The 7,162-nt window shown below is 51.9% G+C and overlaps 1 long non-coding RNA gene across 1 annotated transcript; it reads right to left on the bottom strand.

Moving 5' to 3' along the window:
* Window positions 1-1,462: 1,462 nt before the first annotated feature.
* Window positions 1,463-5,393, bottom strand: LOC122458286. The gene is made up of 2 exons (XR_006278265.1): window positions 2,002-5,393; window positions 1,463-1,682 (listed from the first exon to the last, which is right to left on the bottom strand). It is a non-coding gene; the product is annotated as an uncharacterized LOC122458286 (long non-coding RNA).
* Between the last annotated feature and the right edge of the window lie 1,769 nt (window positions 5,394-7,162).

Below are 7,162 nucleotides of genomic sequence, written 5' to 3'. Positions count from 1 at the left end.
TGTGTTTATAACCTATGCTAGGAGAATGAGAGTCTCTGTTGCCCTCTAGTGACTGATTAACATTAAAAAGAAATTATTGAGAGCTAATTTCTCTGCCTAGGAGTCTTAAGGACGAATTTTCAAATATATTTGCAGGTGGGCACCTAATGGTGTTTTCTAGAGCAGGGTTTCACAGCCTTTTGGATACCAGGGACTGGCTTGCTGTCTTCCTAAACTCTGTCAGGGAGATCTCTGGGACCGGTGCCGGTCCTCGGACTGGTCATTGAGAAACTCTGAAACTGCCTAGGTGCTGATCTGCATCTTTAGACACCTAAATACCTTTCAAATATGGCCCTTCATCCTTTTAGCTCAAGCAGTATAGGCTGAGGCTTTGATCACTGAAGGTTCAGGGTTTGGGTCCCATCATTAATCCATGTTAGCTAGTTTGTTTAGCCAATGTTGAGGGAGCATCAGGGGAGTATGGAAAAGGTAAAAATATTCATCTGCCTGAACAAAAGGCCAACTCTTGAACTTCTCAGAGCGTCTGTAACTTTGGGCATGTGGTTTCGTGGGCTTTGGTTTGTCCCCAGAATCACACATGAAATCTCATGGTACAGAGTGGGATAGAAAGAGCCAGGACAGGAGAAACCTGACACGTGACACTCAATTTCTGCACCTCTGACACATTATGGCCCCATCCTCCTGCCAGACAGCTTAAGGGGAGTTTCGCCACCGAATTCTAGGGGGATGTTTATGCAGCCCGTGGCAGTGAGCCTCTGCAGGCTCGGGCTCACCCGTCCTGTGCTACTGCACTGAAAACAGCTGTGTAAACGCTGCGCCTCAGGCCTGACTTCAGGCTCTGAAACCTGGGGTGAGTGTGGGGGTGGCCTTCAGCACTTAGTGAGGTAGCATGAGCCCACGTCTGTGGATCGGGGCTCAGAGGCTTGTTGCCACAGTCCACCATTGGCCATAGAAGTAACCAATGGAAGCAGCAGTTAATTCAGTAACAAAAGGCCTACAGTCATCGGGAGTCCTTCTGGACTTTGGATCAGCCCAGGAGCTGGGTTTGGTTTGTATTTAACATAATATAAAGAATAAAGCTCAAAGTCTATGATGGATGTTGGCCTCACTGTATGGGACTGTTGGCAAGGGGTCAAATAGGCTCACTCCGGCACTTGGGGCCTGCTCCATTGGTCAGCAGGTGTTTTGCCACAGACTGCAAGGGGGGCAGCAAGTGACACTTAACAAGGATCTTGGAGGCGCATGGATTTTTCTCCTTTCCTTGATTTTGTAGGCTTAGCCTCTGCTCAGCAGCCTCCCTGATATTGCAATGTATTTAATTTGCTTGCTACCAACCAGCCTTGATCAGCCACTTTCATTGCACTTAGGGCCTGAGTGAGGGTGTGCGGAGATCTTGGTGAAAGGTCCTTTAACCTTCCTTGTCAATTTCCCATTTCCATCCTCCAGCTTGTGGGGGGAGAGACTTCCTTCATCAATTAAGAACCTGTAGGAAAACTCTGTGCTGGAGCCTGGTAAAAGAGAGGAAAGGAGCGATACACCCTAAGGAAAGATGAGAAAGCTGAGCACCAGAGGAATGGAGCAGGAATGGAAGACTCCCTTTGACCTGAGTGGGCTTTGGAGAATGCCCCTTAAGCCATTATATGGTTTGTGTGTCTGCCTGTTTATCAGCCCACAATGACGGTCTTGCTAAACAGAAAGAAAAGGAGTACTTGTGGCACCTTAGAGACTAACAAATTAGAGACTACCTGTGATTATGCAAGGCACTGAATTTAGCCGTATAGAGTGGAAATCTGTCAACTTCATGAAAAAACTCGCACAGATACAGACAGACATCATCTTCCTCTCCAAATGCAAACAGATGGACATCATACCGAAAGGACTGAAGGTAAAAAATCCATTACAATCTACATACCACACAGACAAATTTGTTAGTCTCTAAGGTGCCACAAGTACTCCTTTTCTTTTTGCGAATACAGACTAACACGGCTGCTACTCTGAAACCTTTCTAAACAGAAAATCTGTTCTTTGGAAAGATTTGAATGTGTCATTGTTCATTACTTAACACTGACAAGTAACCCGCCTTCCCCATCCTCTCAGCCCATGGCTGAGCAACGCGGTCCTGTTTCTGTTGAGTTGATCACCAATGTCCAATTGATTTTTTTTTTTTTTTGTATGTGTGGAAAAATGCAGGGTCTTCTCCATACCAGAACTGCAGCCCAATTTGGGATACGGGGCAGGAGAGGAAGTTCCAATTTAAAAAAGCACAACCATTTCTATTTCGAAAAAATAAACCCTTATTAAAGCCTTCAGGGGTCTAGTGTGGGGCCTAATCCAATGGCGATTGACATCATATGCAGACTCCCACTGACTTCAATGGGCGATGGCTCAGTGTCCTGAGGATGCTGTACCTGCTTCAGCCAAGCGCTGAATAGCTCAAGGGGAATAGTTCGCTGGTGTTGCCTTGGGCCATCAGTTTAGCTATGAAAAAATGGACGGGCTGATCAATCACATTATGATCTTTCTACAGCTTGAGCAGGACTGGCTGGCAGCAGCCCTTTGGCCCCCTCTCCTGGAGGTCAAGAATGAGTGACCTTACCTAGGGGTACTTTCCTAATGGCCTTCCATCAAATTAGCCCTATATCAGAAAAGTGCCTGTTAAGGCTTATAATGAGCTGCCACTCCATCTCTAAGGCTGGAGCTAGCCTGGCACCTGCCTGGCTGCTTTATTATAATGAATTTCCTTAGCAGTGGGATAAAAATATTCCTGTGAGGTCTCTTAGCAATTTAAATTGGCTGGGGCCTACACACACGCAAGTGAGGTCCATTAGATTTTATCTCTACTTCAAAGGCAATATAGGAGCTTGGGTGGCTGGAACTACTGAATGACAGGAAAGAAATGCAGTTCTCAAGAAACCAGCAGCAGGATTAAAGATAGCCTGTAAAATGCAGGGAGACAGGTAGCACTCAGCTCTGCCTTGCCTGGGATCTGAAGATGGTCACCTGCTAAACGGGGGTGGAGGGTCGGAAGAGGCATTTATTTTTCTAGAGGAAAATCAAAATCACAACCTTAAAAACCTGCACTTTGCATTCCAAAGGGGTACCAGTGAAGTCACTTACAGAATTGCCGCATTCCTTAATGACTCTCATCAAGGCCTGATCCAAACCTCATTCCTGGGAGCCTTTGCAGGGGCTTTTGGGTCAGAAACACCACTAAGTAAATAAAGCCCTAATGGGGCAGTGAGTCACCATTGGCCTGCCCCTGGCACAGTCCCTGACACTGACTCAATGTATGTACCTAATGCCAGCAGATCAGACTGGGGCTTGGTGTTTTTGCACTCTTGGCTGTACCAGTGTTTGGCGAATCAGGCCCTTTCTGCGCTCCATCATTTGGTCAGCAGGCTGTACCCTGCCATGAACTATGTCTAATGGCAGTGGGCGCTTGCTCATTTTCACCCACTGCTGGGTAAACTCCTGGCTCCATTGAAGACAATGGGAATTTTGCTTCTAGGGGGCCAGGATTTCACCCCTTATGTTTAAGTCCAATGCTGTTTTTCTGTCTTTTAGCTTCTTCTTTCCCTTTCTTGGAAGAGTCCTATAAATAAAAGTCACAGGGTAAGAGAGACTGATGCAGACAGACAAAAGAACAGGGGTTTTTGTTAAAAGCTTTCCACTGAAACATGCTCAAACCCCCTGTTAGTTAAAGGGGGCGGGGGCAGGGACCCACCAATCATTTTTTGTATGGCTGGTCAAGATGATGGTACATGTGTGGATGTGTTTGCAGGTGTGAGTGTGTACGGATGAGTGGCTGGGAATCTGTGTGTGCGTGTGTTTGAGTGTGAATTTGCATGTGCATTTCAGAGGGTGGGCGGCTGTGAATGCATATGTGTGGCTGCAGCAATGAGTGTATTTATGGATGGCTTGTCTACATGGGGGCCATCTAATCCGAATTCACTAAAGGTGTGAAGTTGAGGGCATTTAGTGAAACCACCTTAAATCCCTGTGAGGATGCTGTTATGCAGAATTAAAGTGGCCTTAACTGGGTATTGTTTAATCCACTTCACATGGGCCTTAATTTGGATTAATTTTCCCAGATGGCCCTGTGAAGACGAGCCCCCAGAAAGAGAGAGAGTTTCTTTGCCTGTTGATGCCCCTGAGTACATGGGAGAGGTGTGTGGGTTAGTGGAGGGGCAGGGGCACTGCTGGGATACCAGCCATTTAAATCTGGTCCACGGCTGAACCCAGTCCCGGGGAAGCTGTGTGATTCTGGCCTTGACTCACCCCAACCAGGGAGATTCCCCCCCATCATTCTGTCCTTGAGAAGGTGAAAGGTCGGGGGAACCATGGAGCCAGGCTCCTTTCCGAGAACAGCCTCCCCTAAACCCCCGAGAGCAGGAGCAGCTTTCTGCGACTGTCTCCCCCCCCCCTCCAAATTGAGAGGTGCGTCTCGCTGCTCGGGGTAAGGATTTCTGAGAGAAGGGGAGCGGGGGAACCCCTGCCCCGAGGAAGCTGCAGTTAACTCCATTTACCTCCATGAGTTTAAAAGAACCTGTCCAGGCTGCTGGAAAGCAGAGAGGGAACCTCAGCCAGGGCGGCTGGCGTTTCCCTTAAGGGAGGGACAAAGATCGTGTTGATCTTAAATCCCAGGAATTAAATAGCCCCCTTCCCGCTCCCGCTGACTGCAATTGACAAGACACACACCCGGCAGCTTTAGGACACAGGTCGGTTCTTGTCGGTTTCACGCCCGGGAGGCGTCTCCATCTTCTGGCGCTTTAAATCCAGGGAAGTCCTGTTTTAAAAAATCCCCTTTAACAAAATCTCCAGCAGCGCCGCTCTCCCCTTGTTCTCCCCACCCCAGCCGGCGAAAGAGGGACCCCGGGACCCCCAGGAGAGCCGCCAGCCGGCAGGCAGCAACAAACCCCTCACACGGCAGCCCCGCCACGGACAGAGCAACATTTCCCCCCTTTTTGTGTGCACAGGACAATGCCCCAAGCGGGGGATCGGCTGCCTGGAAAGGAGCAGCCCCTTTCCCAGTGTGTTCACATGGACACACGCCTCCTCCACCGGCCATCCTCTGCACCTCGCTCCGAATGTCCCTCCGGGTTCGCGAGTCCCTGGCTGGCCAGTGTGTCGCTCCGCACGGGGTATCCCTGTCCTTCACCGGAGCCCAGCACACAACAAGCGCAATCGGTGCCCAGGGCAGAAGGGCCAAATCGAGCACAAACAAACAGCCTGGGAATTGTAACCGCACAGACGGTATTTATTGCGCAAACCCGGCTCCCGAGCCAGGAGATCTTCGCTCTCTGCCTTACCCTCCTTTCCTTGGAGTGTCCCGGGTGTTAGGATCCGTCTCCTCCCCGAGGAGCGATGCCAGGGGAGAGGCGTCTGAGTCCGGCTTCTCTCTTGGCATTCACCGCGTGCCTTAATTGTATGAAATTAAATCAAGGTCCGCTGTGAACACGAAAAGCGGAAGCCGAGTGGAGAAGGGACCGGAGTCACCCCGGAGTAGCGAGAAAAGCTCCTTTGGATGGTTCGCCCACCGCGGCTCCTCCGGCAGAAGACGGGGACCGGGGCTGCTGCTGCTGGGTGCGGATAACTCCTGGCTCTGCCTCCACGCTTCACTTTAGAGTCTTCCGCTCCCAGGTCCCTTCGTCTCCGTGTGATCGCGGTCAGCTTCTCGGCTCCAGCGCGGCTGGTTCGTTTGGTTTTTTTTTCCTCCCCTCCAGTGCTGGGATCGAGATTCTCCACCCCCACCCCCTTCCCCGGACCCCGAGATCCCTCTTCTCTGCAGCCGCTGGAGATCGGTTTTTCTTTTTGCCGGGGACACAAACAAGGATCATGCCAAAAATAAATAAATAAATAAAATTCAGGACAGGCATTGGAGAGTCTTTGAGAGGGCGGGGGAGAAATCAGGGCTCGCTGGTCCCCCTCCGAGCACTACAATGGGAAAGTCTTGTCCTGCCCGGCTCCCACCTGCACCCCCACCCGCGCCGGGGTCACGCAGTTCTTGCTTTGCTCGCCCTAGCCCAGAAAGGGCCTCACACCGGCCCCTCCAAGCGTCTCCTCCAGGCACCTGGGGCAGCAGCAGCATCCCCGCGTCTCGGCGCGGCGGCGAGGTGATCTCTGAAGGGTACAAAAAACCAGCCTGCCCCCTCCGCTCCCGGCAGGACCCCTTTCCAGGGGCAATCGGAACGAAACCAGAAATCCGTCTCGGCTCGGTCGGGAGCAACCTGGCTAATCCCGATCCACCCCAAAGCGCAGCCCCGGACTGGGCGAGAGATGCCTTGTGCTGTACAATTTACTCTCTGCCTCTCTCCTCCCATCCCGCCCCCTCCCACCCCCCCCCCCATCAACCCAGATGATTCCGAGAGCAGGATTAGTGAGAGCGCCTCAGCCGTTTCAGATTACAGGGGCTCTGGGGACCGGCAGGCCGGGCAGGGGGGAGAACAGGGTGGGGGAAGGGGGAGGGTTTTTTGGTGTGGGGAGGATTGTAATATTTCATTGACGGAGGAAGGGGGGCAACAGAGTGGTTTATTTAGCGGCCTGAGAGCAATGGGAAGGGCAGATGATCTGGGGCACAGGCGAGGGGTTATATGGCAGATGACCCCCCTTCCCCTCCAGCTAGAGGCGGGAGGGGGAAAACCTGCCTCTGTTTCCTCTTCCTATAACCCCTCGCTCCAGAGGGCAGCCGGGGGTGATCTTCAGGCCGGCTGTGGGCAGCTGCTCGGAGGAGGGACGGGTTCATGGGGGTTGGTTGGTTTGAACCCTGAAGGCTCAAAAGGCAAGTAACGCCCCTGGACTGGTTTGCTGGTTCCCTTTGGACCAGGCCGGTGCAGGTATTTTGGAATGAAATGAGGCTGCTGCTGCTGATCATCCTCATCAAATTCCCCCGCAAGCTTGTCCTTGCGTCCCCGAGCGTCCCTGCCAACCCCCCGCATCTAGTGGGGAAGCCAGCGCCACACGCAGAGAGCATGGAAACCAGTGAAGAGGGTGGGGAGGAAAGCCGCATTGGGGGAGGCTTGGCTGCATAACGGCTCAAAGTCAGCGCATGTCCCGCCCGCGGTTCGATCCGCAGGATTAGGGCCCACTTCTGGCAGCCTTGTTTGTTGCAAAATTGTTGGTGGATCCAATACACCTGCCCTGGATCCAAGACACAAATACAATC

This window comes from Dermochelys coriacea, chromosome 19, assembly GCF_009764565.3.
Source record: "Dermochelys coriacea isolate rDerCor1 chromosome 19, rDerCor1.pri.v4, whole genome shotgun sequence".
Lineage (NCBI taxonomy): Eukaryota > Metazoa > Chordata > Testudines > Dermochelyidae > Dermochelys > Dermochelys coriacea.
The sequence above is the reverse complement of the archived record's forward strand: the minus strand, read 5'-3'. Positions and strand labels throughout refer to the sequence as shown.